The sequence below is a fragment of the Hemiscyllium ocellatum genome, chromosome 5 (assembly GCF_020745735.1).
Source record: "Hemiscyllium ocellatum isolate sHemOce1 chromosome 5, sHemOce1.pat.X.cur, whole genome shotgun sequence".
In the NCBI taxonomy this organism is placed as follows: domain Eukaryota; kingdom Metazoa; phylum Chordata; class Chondrichthyes; order Orectolobiformes; family Hemiscylliidae; genus Hemiscyllium; species Hemiscyllium ocellatum.
The window spans coordinates 105,135,728-105,151,609 of record NC_083405.1 but is presented as its reverse complement, the minus strand read 5'-3'; positions in this window follow the sequence as shown (position 1 = coordinate 105,151,609).

Genomic DNA, 15,882 nt, shown 5'->3' with positions numbered 1-15,882 from the left:
AAAGATGTAAGTGAGAGCTGGCCAGGAGACTGGGCTATTTCTTCTTGCCAGTACATGGTTTCTACTGAGTCAGGGACTACTGTATTATATAAATATAGTGCACTCCTCACACTGAAAAGATTGAGACTCAATTGGCTTCCCCCCATTTACAGCACTGGAAGATCAGCGAAGGAACCATAAATGGGCAGAAATGCTCAGAGGTTACACCCAGATGCCATACTGAGATCTTGGTCATGACTGGTGCCTTCAGTGGGGTGCCAGAGACTGAGCGAAGGAAGCTAAAGTTACAAGTGGACTCCCTCTTCTATTGTAGCATCTCATGGCTGGAACCATCTCTGAGCCTCAGCAGGTAGCACTGTCACATCTGAGTAACAGGGCTCTGGCTTTGAGACCTATTGCATGTTCTAGCTCCTCAATCAAAGCTCATACTCAAGTGTAATACTGAGGGAGAACTGGACAGAAGGAAGTGCTGTCTTCTTGATACAACATTCAGGCAAAGCCCCATTTGCCCCTTACGTGAATATGAAAGATCCCACGGCATTATTTTGTAGAAGGTCAGGGATGTTATACCTAGTATCCTGTCCAATATTTAGTGTTCACCAATGTCATAGAAACAACTTTTCTGCTCCTTGCTATTTTTGCGTGCTTGCTTCATACATTGCAACAGCACCTCCACTTCAAAAATATTTCATACAACGAGTTGAGATAACCAGTGATTGCAAAAAATGTATATTTGAGCTAATCTTTCTCCATCAAAAGACCAAATGCCACTTTTTCCACTAACTGAAGGCAGGTGTGCACCAGAAACTACCATGACCAACAAAAGCTACTGGGACGGCAGCTGACGGCAATCACCCCTCAGGCATGACAACAGTGGTCTTCTATAGTCCTCAAACACCATTACAGGCACTCTATCTTGACCAAACATAGCTAAATCTCTATGAGCACAATGTCAAGTGTTTCTGTGGTAATAGTTTTAAGTATAGCTACCCTTAATTAAGGGATGCTTGAGCATATTCACTCTATCAATGTTAAAACTGTCATGGCCACCACTCTTCAAGGAATTGATGGGTAGCAAGTCCTCAAATTTAAATATAACTTGGATGGTAGTTAGTTTTGTTTTACAACTCATTTTCATCAGTTGTAAGACAAAGTTAGTTCACTGAAATTACCACAATACAGTGTCTATACTGTATTGTGAAAGGACAATGACATGCAAAGAGCTCAGAGTGTAAATGCACTGTCTATTACAGAAGACTTGTCCAGCCCAGCCAACTGTGCCCTTGTTTATTTATTTACAAATCATTGGCTATGCTTAACCTTAAGTACTATGCCCAGTTCTGAGCAGCATACATTTGGAAGAATCACAAGATATTGGAGAGGATACTAAGAAGAGTTGATGGTATGATATCAAGAGCAAAGTTATGTGGAGAAAGTCAGAGATGTTGGAATGATACTTCTTAGAACAGCAAGAAAAGATGGAGGTTTAATACAAGTCTCCAAAATTATTGCGTAAAAAGTGAGGTCTGCAGATGCTGGAGATCAGAGTTGAAAATGTGTTGCTGGTTAAAGCGCAGTTGGTCAGGCAGCATCCAAGGAATAGGAAATTCGACGTTTCGGGCACAAGCCCTTCTTCAGGAATGAGGAAAGTGTGTCCAGCAGGTTAAGGTAAAAGGTAGGGAGGAGGGACTTGGGGGAGGGGCGATGGAGATGTGATAGGTGGAAGGAGGTTATTGCATTGTTTTAGTAGGGTAAATAAGGAGGAATGTTTCCAAGTTGTTAACCAGCCAACATAGATTTAAGATAATTGGCCTAAGAATCAGAAGGTGAATTTTTGAGTTATTCCAACAGAAACATAAGACACAGGAAGAGTAGGTGTCACAGCTCTACTCTGCCTTTCAATAAGATTGTGGTTGATTCTGATTCTCAACACTGTTTTCCTGTCAACCTTTATATCCTTTGATTCCCTTGGAGTCTGAAAATCTATTCAATTTCATCTAATGTACAGTGTTTCACAGCTCACAATGCAGACTCCTCTACGTTATGGAGAAGCAAAGGCAAATCTACAGAGTCACAGAATTATTCGGTGCTGAAGGAGGCCATTTAGTCCATTATGTCTGCAGTTGTTCCATTATCTCATGCTAACCTCCTGCCTTTTCTCCAGACCCCTGCATTTCTATCAAAGTAATTATCCATTTTCCTCTAGAATGCCTCAATTCAATGTGACTATCACATTTCGAAGTAGTACACCCCACACCCTAACTACTCACTGAGTGAAAACATTTTTCCTCACATCATTCGTGCTTCATCTGCACATCATTTTAATCTTTGTCCTCTCATTCTTTCCCCTTTTATGATCAGGAATAGCTTCTCATTACTTTCTCTGTCCAGCCCACTTGTGATTTTAAAAATGTCTATCAAATCTTCTCTAATGCTGTCAACTTTGTATATGTCTAACAAGTGAATATTTACAATCCTCTCAGATAAACAAATCTTAAAGACTTGTAACCCTCTGAGTGAAGAAGTTTTTTTTCATACCTTTATCTTAAGATTACACTCAAAGATATTTCTGAACTGTTCAATTGAAATAAACAACGTTCCAATATCCAGCATGACAAACCTCAGAATTTTGTATCTCTTAATGATACCACTAGCTCCTCATTCTTCTAAACTGTAAGAGGAATAATCAATCCTACTTAATCTCTCCTCATCAGTCTGTTGCTGTACAGCAACTTAAAGAATATTGGATGCATGTCTCAATGAAAGAGGTCTGATAAGCCTCTGAAAACTTTTAAAAATAAGCTTTTACTTACAAACTATTAATTTTTTAACATATTTGTTCATGGTCATCACTGGCTAGGCCAGCATTCATTTGCCCATTCCTACTTTCCCAGAGATTAGTTAAGAGTGAACCACATTGCTGTGGGACTGGAGTCACAGGTAGGTCAGACCACGCAAAGATGGTGGATTGTCATCCGTAAACAACATTGATGAATGGCATGGGTTTTTACATCAATTGACAGTGGTTACATGTTTGCAATTAAGTTAGCTTTTATTTCCAGATTTTTAACTCTGATCTATTTATCTCTAATTATACACATTGTAGTTAAGTGTAAGGTTTGAACTGCTAATTGTTCTTCCAGAGCCTCTACATTATCATGGGATCATGACATTATAATTGAGATCTCATTCCATGTGAATGCACAATAATTAATCCTTTACTCAACAAGAAGACAATCTTTTCATCCCAGAAATCAATCTGGTGAACCTTGGTAATTTTTCAAGTACAATGCACATTTTGTTGTAAAAGAAAGACAAACAAGCCAAAAGATGGTTGTGGATATAAATTCAGTGGCTGTCTGAAATTCACAAGTGAATTCCACTGAATTCTAGGAGGAACTACAGATTGCTATACATGAATAGTATAAAGGGAATTGCAGATAGCAACTCTTCAAAGGAAGAGGTGTCCTTCCAAAAACTGAACTCTGATCTCCAGAGTGTTGTGTCCCAGGGCAGATAATAGTATGAGTTGAAATAAAGGCAGGCTTGGGTTAAAGACATGTTTGTCTTTTATTCTTCTGCAATAGGGGAGTTAAAAACGAACTGAAACCCTTAGTTACTGGGCACTGACGAGCTAGCTTCTGGCCTCAAGTTCCATTGTGCTAAAGAGTGCCATAAAGGGCACAGCTGAGAACTTCCATGACATTCTCCTGTGTGCGCAGATAAAAAGAAATGAAATCTCTCTCTTTGCTCAAAACAATTCATCACCAATTTCACTTTTGAAAGAATTTGGACAAATTTCTTTCATAGAATTGTGAAGCCAAGAACCTCCAAAGAAACTCTGAACTTTCAAACCCAGCGCTAACAGAACCACTTACTTTGATGGCCATAATACTTCACAATCCATTCATTGTGGTCAAGCCAAAATCTGATTTGTACATTTTTAATAAGTTTTCATACTGGATTCATCTCTCATTTATAATTAGTGTGAATGCTTGTCACATTTTTTTTGCATATTTAAACTCCCCCCTTAACTCAAGAAACTCTGGTTACATTGGTTCCCTTTAAACAGTGAGCATGTTTGGGCTGGGAAAAGATAGCCATGAGGGAAAGGATCCTTGGTTTTGCTGGTGGGGGGGAGGGGGTGTTGAGTAAAGATGGAGAGCATAACCATTTGGGGGTATCCCATTTGGAAGCATTGCAAACTGGGGACCCTTGCAAGGGACCTGGTCATTTCAATGTACATTAATGAACCCAAAGGATCCAATAGATACCACCAGAAAAACTAATGACATTTGCAAAATACCATGCAAGAACTGTAAAAAACATTACATTGGACAAACAGGAAACTTGCCACCAGGATACATGAACACCAGCTAGCCACCAAAGAACATGACCCACTATCCTTAGTTTCTGCGCATACAGATGAAGAAGGACATCACTTTGGCTGAGACAACACACCCATCCTTGAACAGGTGAAACAAAGACATGCATGAGAATTCTTAAATAATGGCATTCTAACCAGAACTCCATTAATAAACACATCAACTTAGATCCTATCCACCTTCACTTGGAAGAAAGAACTGGAAATGACATCATCTACTTTAAGAAACCAAGACCTATAAATAGAGAGGAGGGACATACCACCAGCGCTTCACCGAGACTTTCACTGATGATGTTACCTCGTCATGGTGACAAAATGTCTGAAAACATACCTTCCAGCTCAGCGAGCTAACTTACATACCTATCATCAATCTGAGCTACAAATCTTCTCAAAAAGCACTGATGATCTGGAATGCTATAGGAAGGAGGAGGGAAATGGAATTCATTGGATAGCTCTGTCAAAGGGACCGAGTGAGTTCAATGGCCTCCCTCAGTCCTGTAAAGTCATGTGATCCTGTAATTTTGCATTACTTACGACCTGACTGTCTCAATAAGCATTCCACTGTTGGAGGATTCTTACTTAGAGTCATAGAGTCATAGAGATGCACAGCATGGAAACAGACCCTTCATGTCGACCAGATATCCCAACCCAATCTAGTCCCACCTGCCAGCACCTCGCCCATATCCCTCCAAACCCTTCCTATTCATATACCCATCTAAATGCCTCTTAAATGTTGCAATTGTACCAGCCTCCACCACATCCTCTGGCAGCTCATTCCATACACGTACCACCCTCTGCGTGAAAAAGTTGCCCCTTAGGTCTCTTTTATATCTTTCCCCTCTCACCCTAAACCTATGCCTTCTAGTTCCGGACTCCCCCATCCCAGGGAAAAGACTTTGCCTATTTATCCTATCCATGCCCCTCATAATTTTGTAAACCGCTATAATGTCACTCCTCAGCCTCCGATGCTCCAGGGAAAACAGCCCCAGCCTGTTCAACCTCTCCCTGTAGCTCAAATCCTCCAATCCTGGCAACATCCTTGTAAATCTTTTCTGAACCCTTTCAAGTTTCACAACATCTTTCCAATAGGAAGGAGACCAGCATTGCACGCAATATTCCAACAGTGGCTTGACCAATGTCCTGTACAGCCACAACATGACCTCCCAACTCCTGTACTCAATACTCTGACCAATAAAGGAAAGCATACCAAACACCTTCTTCACTATCCTATCTACTTGTGACTCCACTTTCAAGGAGCTATGAACCTGCACTCCAAGGTCTCTTTGTTCAGCAATAGTCCCTAGGGCCTTACTATTATGTGTCTAAGTCCTGCTAAGATTTGCTTTCCCAAAAAGCAGCACCTCACATTTATCTGAATTAAACTCCATCTGCCACTTCTCAGCCCATTGGCCCATCTGGTCAAGTTCCTGTTGTAATCTGAGGTAACCCTCTTCGCTGTCCACTATACCTCCAATTTTGGTGTCATCTGCAAACTTACTAGCTGTACCTCTTATGCTTGCATCCAAATCATTTATGTAAATGACAAAAAGTAGAGGACCCAGCACCGATCCTTGTGGCATTCCACTGGTCACAGGCCTCCAATCTGAAAAACAACCCTCCACCACCACCCTCTGTCTTCTACCTTTGAGCCAGTTCTGTATCCAAATAGCTAGTTCTCCCTGTATTCCATGAGGTCTAACCTTGCTAATCAGTCTCCCATGGGGAATCTTGTCCAACGCCTTACTGAAGTCCATACAAATCACATCTACTGCTCTGCCCTCATCAATCTTCTTTGTTACTTCTTCAAAAAACTCAATCAAGTTTGTGAGACATGATTTGTGAGAAAAAGCCATGTTGACTATCCCGAATCAGTCCTTGCCTTTCCAAATACATGTACATCCTGTCCCTCAGGATTCCCTCCAACAACTTGCCCACCACCGAGGTCAGGCTCACTGGTCTATAGTTCCCTGGCTTGTCCTTACCACCCTTCTTAAACAGTGGCACCACGGTTGCCAACCTCCAGTCTTCCGGCACCTCACCTGTGACTATCGATAATACAAAGATCTCAGCAAGAGGCCCTGCAATTACTTCTCTACCTTCCCACAGAGTTCTCGGGTACACCTGATCAGGTCCTGGGGATTTATCCACTTTTAACTGTTTAAAGACATCCAGCACTTCCTCCTCTGTAATCTGGACATTTTGCAAGATGTCACCATCTATTTCCCTACAGTTTATATCTTCCATGTCCTTTTCCACAGTAAATACTGATGCAAAATATTCATTTAGAATCTCCCCCAATTTCTGTGGCTCCACACAAAAGCCGCCTTGCTGATCTTTGAGGGCTGAAAACGTGTTGCTGGAAAAGCGCAGCAGGTCAGGCAGCATCCAAGGAGCAGGAGAATCAACGTTTCGGGCATGAGCCCTTCTTCTGGAATCTTTGAGGGGCCCTGTTCTCTCCCTAGTTACACTTTTGTCCTTAACATATTTGTAAAAACCCTTTGAATTCTCCTTAATTCTATTTGCCAAAGCTATCTCATGTCCCCGTTTTGCCCTCCTGATTTCCCTCTTTATACTCTTCTAAGGATTCACTCGATCTATCCTATCTATACCTGACATATGCTTCCTTCTTTTTCTTAACCAAACCCTCAAGTTCTTTCTTGAATCGGAATGTTTTGGTTTCAAATCGCACTCAAGAGACCTAAACATGAAATCTAGGCTGAGGATGTGCTGCATTGTTGGGGGTACTGTCTTATGGATTAGGTATAAAGCCAAGATCTTACTTATCTTTATAATGGAGGTAAAAGATCCTACAGAAATCACAGCTATCTGTAAGAATAATAGGGTAGTTATGGTAATGGATTTTAACATCGACTGGGACTGCCATAGTGTTAAAAGTTTAGATGGAGAGGAATTTCTTAAGTGCATACAAGACAATTTTTTGATTCAGTATGTTGATGTACCTACTAGAGAAGGTGCAAAACTTGACCTACTCTTGGGAAATAAGAGTGGGCAGCATGGTGGCACAGTGGCTAGCACTGCTGTCTCACGGGTTCAATTCCCGACTCAGGCGACTGACTATGTGGAGTTTGCACGTTCTCCCCGTGTCTGCGTGGGTTTCCTCCGGGTGCTCCGGTTTCCTCCCACAGTCCAAAGATGTGTGGGTCAGGTGAATTGGCCATGCTAAATTGCCCGTAGTGTTAGGTAAGGGGTATATGTAGGGGTATGAGTGGGTTGCGCTTCGGCGGGTCGGTGTGGACTTGTTGGGCCGAAGGGCCTGTTTCCACACTGTAAGTAATCTAATCTAAAGAAATATTTAAAGAACAGCAAGGGAGTTAGCCCCTGGTGACCTTACACAACACTAGAGACTCACTCCAGTTGATGAATAATCAAAGTTTATATATGCTCACAGTTCATCATATTGGATTTTTATTTTGTACTTTTAAAAATAATTTTCAAAGTGTTTTCTTCCCTTTCCAATGCAAAACAAGACTAAGAATAAAGTAAATTTGCTTCTTTGATTTTGCCCATCAATATTTCCTGCACTCATACATTATATTCTGGAAATGGAAACAGTACAATATGCTGCAGCATAATTACCCAGTTTGCTTCAGAATGTGACAGATGACCTTGCATGTTTCAATCATTTTTAAAAAATAAAATTTGCATTCAAATACAATTTTGGAACCAGCTTGGAAGAGAAACAAACATTTCTTTCACTCTTACTTATTACAGTTTCAATTGTTTCAGAGCAGAACAGTTTATAGATGGGAGCAGGAGTTGCCAATATGTTATTTGCCTTAAGCTTTGTAAGGCATTGTCTGCTCATTGTCTCGCCCCAGCAACACAAAAAATCAGACTTTTTTTGTTCTGATGCATATTGATGACCCAGCCGAGATACACAGTGCATATGCCATTTGCACCCTCACCAGGAAATAACAAACAAGTGTGAACACACTTCCCACCTGCAGTAGCTGCCTCTGTCACTTTAACAATTAGAAAAGATCCAGAGGGCATGCTTTGTATAATTTGATTTGCTGCATGCCAGACTCCGGTAAAATCCGTTGTGACCTACTTCCTGTTACACCTTGCAGCACTCGAACATGTTTCTGTGCTCTTGGTACAAATCTGGTGTCTGCAAATATGTAAAGTTAATATTTTTTTAAAAATTAAAAATATACAAGGTTAATTTAACTCAGCCAATTTGAGTGAAGCTGTTACCGTTAAAAGGTTTGGTTATTTACACTGACAAATGTCTCATATTAATATTTTGCAGCATTGTCATTTCTTTTCAAAGTATATGTTTCATTTCCCCTCTACTTGGGCCTCTTCTAAAGCAGCACAGTGCTACAAGCTTTTGTCTGGCTGGTGCTGAAAGAGACATGTATCCCTTAGTGGTCAATAGCTTAGAATGGTGTCATTCAAATAATCAATGTGAATCTGTGGCAATGCCAAGTATAGTGATTGTATCAATGAGTGACAGTGTATGAGTGTTAGTTCCTAATGCCATGATAGAGACCTCAGAAGGAAACTGAGAAGGATCATCCACCTGGCACTTCTGTTGAAAGATGGCAGAAAGATTTCTGACTTTTCAAGTGCTGCTTTCTGCAGCTTGTTCTCCCCTTTAGCAGCTTAATTGCTCACAATCATTCATGACAATATGAGACTGTTGCTTAACCCGGAGAAAGTGAGGACTGCAGATACTGGAGATCAGAGTTGAGTGTGTGGTGCTGGTAAAGCGCAGCAGGTCAGGCAGCATCCGACGAGCAGAACAGTCGATGTTTCGAGCATAAACCCTTCGTCAGGAATGCCGGGGGAGGGCCTGTGGGCCCAAGGAGCTGTGAGATAAATAGGAGGGTGGCGTGGGGCTGGGGTTGAGAATGCAATAGGTAGATGGAGGTAGGGGGTGATGGAGATAGGTTGGAAAGGAGGGAGTAGCGGATGGGTGGGAAGGAAGATGGACAGGTAGGACAGTTCAAGAGGGTGGTGCTGAGTTGGAAAGTTGGCTCTGAGATAAATGGGAGGGAAATGAAGAAATTTGTGAAATCCACTTGAGAATGCAATAGGTAGATGGAGGTAGGGGGTGATGGAGATAGGTTGGAAAGGAGGGAGTAGCGGATGGGTGGGAAGGAAGATGGACAGGTAGGACAGTTCAAGAGGGTGGTGCTGAGTTGGAAAGTTGGCTCTGAGATAAATGGGAGGGAAATGAAGAAATTTGTGAAATCCACATTGATCCCATGTGGTTGGTGGGTCCCAAGGCTGTAAAAACGCTATCCCTTACTCACAATCCTGCTGCCTCCGCTGCATCTGCTCTCAGGATGACCACTTCCACCAAAATATATCCCAGGTGGCTTCCTTCATCAAGGATTGCAATTTCCCCTCCCATGTGGTCGATGATGCCCTCCAGTGCATCTCCTCCACTTCCCGCACCTCTGATCTTGAACGCCACCCCTCCAAACACAACAAGGACAGAACTCCCCTGGTCCTCATCTTCTACCCCACCAACCTTCCGGTACAACACGTCACCTCCGCTATTTCCACCACCTACAAACAGACCGCACCACCAGGGATATATTTCCCTCCTCACCCCATCTGTGTTCCGCAGAGACCATTCCCTCTGAGACTTCTTTGTTCAGTCCACGGCCCCCACCAAGCCACCTTCCACTCCCTTGCCACCGCAAGAAGTGCAAAACTTGCACCCACACCTCCCTACTCACAACTGTCCAAGGTCCCAAAGCATCCTTCCACATCTGACAGAGATTTATCGGTACTTTGACTGAGTCCATTGCTTTCGGGCATAAGCCCATTCCTGAAGAAGGGCTCATGCCCGAAACGTCGAATTTCCTGTTCCTTGGATGCTGCCTGACCCGCTGCACTTTTCCAGCAACACATTTTCAGCTGCCAATGTGGTCTCCTCTGCATTGGAGAGACAGGGTGCCAATGTGCAGAATGTTTCGGAGAACTTCTGTGGGATGCACAGACTAAGCAATTCCATCGCCCTGTGACTGAACACTTTAACTTCCCCTCCCACTCCGCCAAGGACATGTAAGTCCTGGGCAGCCTCCACTGCCAAACTCTAGCCACCTGATGCCTGGAGGAAGAACACCTCATCTCCCACCTTGGGACATTCCAACCACAGGGGATCAATGTAGGGCGGCATGGTGGCTCAGTGGTTAGCACCGCTGCCTCACAGCACTAGGGACCCAGGTTCGATTCTCACCTTGGGTGACTGTCTATGTGGAGTTTGCACATTCTCCCTGTGTCTGTGTGGGTTTTCTCCGGGTACTCCGGTTTCCTCCCAAAATCCAAAGATGTGAAGGTCAGGTGAATTGGCCATGCTAGATTGCCCATAGCGCTAGGTACATTAGTCAGGCATAAATCTAGGGTTGGGAATGGGTTACTCTTCAGAGGGTTGGTGTGGACTTGCTGGGCCAAAGGGCCTTTTTTCACTCTAACCTAGGTAATCTAAGTAAAAAATTCACCAGTTTCTTCATCTCCCCTTCCCCCATCTTATCCCACAGCCAACCTTCCAACGCGGCACTTTCCAACCTGTTCATCTTCCTTCCCAACTATCCGCTCCACCCTCCTTTCCAACTATCAACATCAACCCCTCACCTCCATTGACCTATCGCATTCCCAGCTACATTCCCCCTAACCCCATCCTCTCCCATTTATCTCTTAGCCCCCTGGGGCCACTCCCTTATTCATGATGAGAGCTTATACTCAAAAGATTGCCTCTGCTGCTCCCTGGATGCTGCCTGACTGGCTGTGCTTTTCCAGCACCACACTTTTTGACTCTGTTAGTTAATTAGTCTGCAAGTCAACTCTCTTAATATTGATGCCAGCCCTTAAACCTTAGAAAGGAGGGGCTATTAGGGCTTACTTTTCCATATCCTGATTCAATGTCTGATTAGTCCATCCAGTTTTGTTCTTGGTCTTCATTCAAATGCATATATTTGTCCATTGAGAGAAATTAAGAGATGGGCACTTCTCATTTGGGACTCAAGTCATACATTGACAAAGCTTCCACTTGCAAATGAGTTGGCTTCAATTGCAATCCATCATATTCATGGACATGTTTCCTGAAGTCAACCTTTTATTTCAAGACTTTTAAAACCAAGTCTGATGTCTCAAATGGCCATGCTGGGATTTGAAATCACATTCTTTCGATCCTTGGTTTAGGCCTATTGATTACTAGAAACAATGTTGGAGCTGAAACAAAAAGTAACTATAAACTGTGTTGCTGCCATTGGAGGAACATTAGAAGTGATCCACCCCATGGGGAAAATATCAGATTCATTCTAGTTTTCATTTTCTCTCTCTCTTGTGCACATATGCATTTTTGTTTGTAATTAGTGATAATATAATAAAAGAAGAATAAAGTCCATATATATTGCAACCTTCACACCCTCAAAACAAAATAATATGTGAGAGAATAGACTTTGAGATGAAACACAAGCCAGATCTAAAAGTTAGTTCTAAATTGGAGGAAGGCTAATTTTGACAGTATCAGGCAAGAACTTTCGAAAGCTGATTGAGTGCAGATGTTCACGGGTAAAGGGACGGCTGGAAAATGGGAAGCCTTCAGAAATAAGATAATGAGAGTCCAGAGGAAGTATATTCCGGTCAGGGTGAAAGGAGAGGCTGGTAGGTATAGGGGATGCTGGATGATGAGAGAAATTGAGGGTTTGTTAAAGAAAACAAGAAAGCATATGTCAGGTATAGATAGGATAGATCAAGTGAATCCTTAGAGGATTACAAAGGCAGTAGGAATATACTTAAGAGGGAAATCAGGAGGGCAAAAAGGATCATGAGATAGCTTTGGCAAATAGGGTTAATGAGAATCCAAAGGATTTTTACAAATATATGAAGGTCAAAAGAGTAACTAGGGAGAGAATAGGGCCCCTCAAAGATCAGCAGGTGACCTTTGTGTGGAGCTGTAGAAAATGGGGAGGATACTAAACGAGTATTTTGCATCAGTATTTACTGTGGAAAAAGACATGGAAGGTATAGAATGGTAGGAAATAGATGGTGACATGTTGAAAAATGTCCATATTACAGAGGAGGATGAGCTTGATGTCTTGAAATGCATAAATGTGGATAACTCCCCAGGACCTGATCAGGTGTATCCTAGAACACTGTGGGAAGCTAGGGAAGTGATTGCTGGGCCTCTTGCTGAGATCTTTGTATCATCGATAGTCACAGGAGAGGTGCTGCAAGACTGGAGGTTGGTTAGCGTGGTGCCATTGTTTAAGAAAGGTGCTAAGGTCAAGCCAGGGAACTATAGACCAGTGAGCCTGATGTCGGTGGTGGGCAAGTTGTTGGGAGGGAATCCTGAGGGACAGGATGTATATGTATTTGGAAAGGCAAGAACTGATTTGGGATAGACAACATGGCTTTGTGCATGGGAAATCATGTCTCACAAACTTGATTGAATTTTTTGGAGAAGTAATAATGAGGATTGATGAGGGCAGAGCAGTAGACGTGAACTATTTGGACTTCAATAAGGTGCTCGACAAGGTTTCCGATGGGAGACTGTTTAGCAAAGTTAGATCTCATGGAATACAGGGAGAACTAGCCATTTGGATACAGAACTGGCTCAAAGGTAGAAGACAGAGGGTAGTGGTGGAGGGTTGTTTTTCAGACTGGTGGCCTGTGATCAGTGGAGTGCCACAAGGGTCAGTGTTAGGTCCACTACTTTTCATCATTTATATAAATGATTTGGATGTGAGCATAAGAGGGATAGTTAATAAGTTTTCAGATGACACCAAAATCGGAGGTGTAGTGGACAGTGAAGAAGGGTACCCCAGATTACAACAGGATCTTGATCAGATGGGCCACTGGGCTGAGAAGTGGCAGATGGAGTTTAATTTAGATAATGTGAGGAAAGGAAATCTGAGCAGAACTTATACACTTAATGGTAAGGTCCTGGGGAGTGTTGCTGAACAAAGAGACCTTGGATTGCAGGTTCATAGCTCCTTGAAACTTGAAAGGGTTCAGAAAAGATTTACATGTATTTTGCCAGGGTTTGCGACTTTGAGCTACAGGGAGATGGTGATTAGGCTGGTGTAGTTTTCCCTTTGAGCGTCGGAGGCTGAGAGGTGGCCTTCTAGAGGTTTCTAAAATCATAAGAGGCATGGATAGGGCAAATAGGCAATGTTTGTTTGTTTTTGGGGTGGGGGAGTCCAGAACTAGAGGTTTAGGGTGAGAGGGGAAAGATATAAAAGAGACCTAAGGAGCAACATTTTCACGCAGAGAGTGGTACGTGTATGGAATGAGCTGTCAGAGGAAGTGGTGGAGGCTGGTACAATTACAGCATTTAAATGGCATCTGGATGGGTATATGAAAGGAAGGGATTGGAGGGATATGGTCTGGGTGCTGGCAAATAGGACTAGATTGGGTTGGGATATTCCACCCCAGGGAAAAGACTTTGTCTATTTATCCTATCCACGTCCTTCATGATTTTCTAAACTTCTAGAAGGTCATCTCTCAGCCTCTGATGCTCCAGGGAAAACAGTCTATTCAACCTCTTCCTATAGCTCCAATCTTCCAACCCTGGCAATATCCTTCTAAATCTTTTCTGAACATTTTCAAATTTCACAACATCTTTCCAATAGGAAGTAGACTAGAATTGCACCAGAATTCCAATGTTTCAACAGTGGCCTAACCAATGTCCTGTACAGCCGCAAAATGATGTCCCAACTCCTGTACTCAATACTTTGACCAATAAAGGAAAGCATACCAAACGCCTTCTTCACTATCCTATCTACCTGCGACTCCACTTTCAAGAAGTTATGAACCTGCAATTCAAGGTCCCTTTGTTCAGCAACACACCCTAGGACATTACCATTAAGTGTATAAGTTCTGCTTAGATTTGCTTCTCTAAAATGCCTTGCATTTATCTAAATTAAACTCCATCTGCCACTTCTCAGCCCAGTGGCCCATCTAATCAAGATCCCGTTGTAATCTGAGGTAACCTTCTTCACTGACCACTATACCTCCAGTTTTGGTGTCATCTGAAAACTTACTAACTGTACCTCCTATGTTCATATCCAAATAATTTATATAAGTAATGAAAAGTAGAGGACCCAGCACCGATCCTTGTGGCACTCCACTGGTCACAGGCCTCCAGTCTGAAAAACAACCCTCCACCACCACCCTCTGTCTTCTACCTATGAGCCAGTTCTGTATCCAAATGGCTAGTTCTCCCTGTATTCCACGAGATCTAACCTTGCTAATCAATCTCCCATAGGAAACCTTGTCGAACACCTTACTGAAGTCCATACCGCTCTGCCCTCATCAATCCTCTTTATTACTTCCTCAAAAAACTCAATCAAGTTTTTGAGACATGACTTCCCATGCACAAAGCCATGCTGACTATCTCTAATATCTTCTTTGTCATTCTCCACACTAAACACTGATGGAAAATACTCGTTTGGTATCTCTCCCATCTCCTGTGGCTCCACACACAGGCTGCCTTGCTGATCATTGAAGGGCCCTATTCTCACCCCAGTTATCCTCTTGTCCATATTTATGAAAACCCTTTGGATTCTAGTTAACCATTTTTGCCAAAGCCATCCCATGTTCCCTTTTTGTCATCCTGATTTCCCTCTTAAGTATACTCCGACTGCCATTATACTCTTCTAATGATTCTCTCGATCTATCCTGTCTAGACCTGACATATGCTTCCTTCTTTTTCTTAACCAAAACCTCAAAGTCATCCAGCATCCCCTACATTTACAAGCCCTTCCTTTCACCCTATCAGGAATATACTATCTTTGGACTCTCGTTATCTCATTTCTGAAGGCTGCCCACTTTCCAGCCATCCCTTTACCTGTGAACATTTGCCCCCAATCAGCTTTTAAAAGTTCTTGCCGAATATCGTCAAAATTAGCTTTCCTCCAATGTAGAACTTCAACTTTTAGATCTGGTCTACCCTTTTCCATCACTATTTTAAAACGAATAGAATTATGGTCGCTGACCCCAAAGTGCTCCCTCACTGACACTTCAGTCACCTGCCCTACCTTATTTTGCAAGAGTAGGTCAAATTTTGTACCTTCTCTAGTAGGTACATTCACATACTGAACCAGAAAATTATCTTGTACACACCTAACAAATTCCTCTCCATCTAAACCTTTAACACAATGGCAGTCCCAGTCTATGTTTGGAAAGTTAAAATCCCCGACCATAACCACCTTATTATTCTTACAGTTACCTGAAATCTCACAAATTTGTTTATCAATTTTCCGCTGACTATTTGGGGGCCTATAATAGAATCCCAATAAGGTGATCATCCATTTCTTATTTCTCAGTTCCATACAAGTAACATCCCTGGATATATTCCCAGGAATATCCTCCCATATACAGTAGTAATGCTATTCCTTACCAAAAATGCCACTCGCACCCCCCCCCCCCCCCCCCCCCACTATCCTTCCTGTAGCATTCGTATCCTGGAACATTAAGTTGCCAGTCCTGTCCATCCCTGAGTCATATTTCTGTAA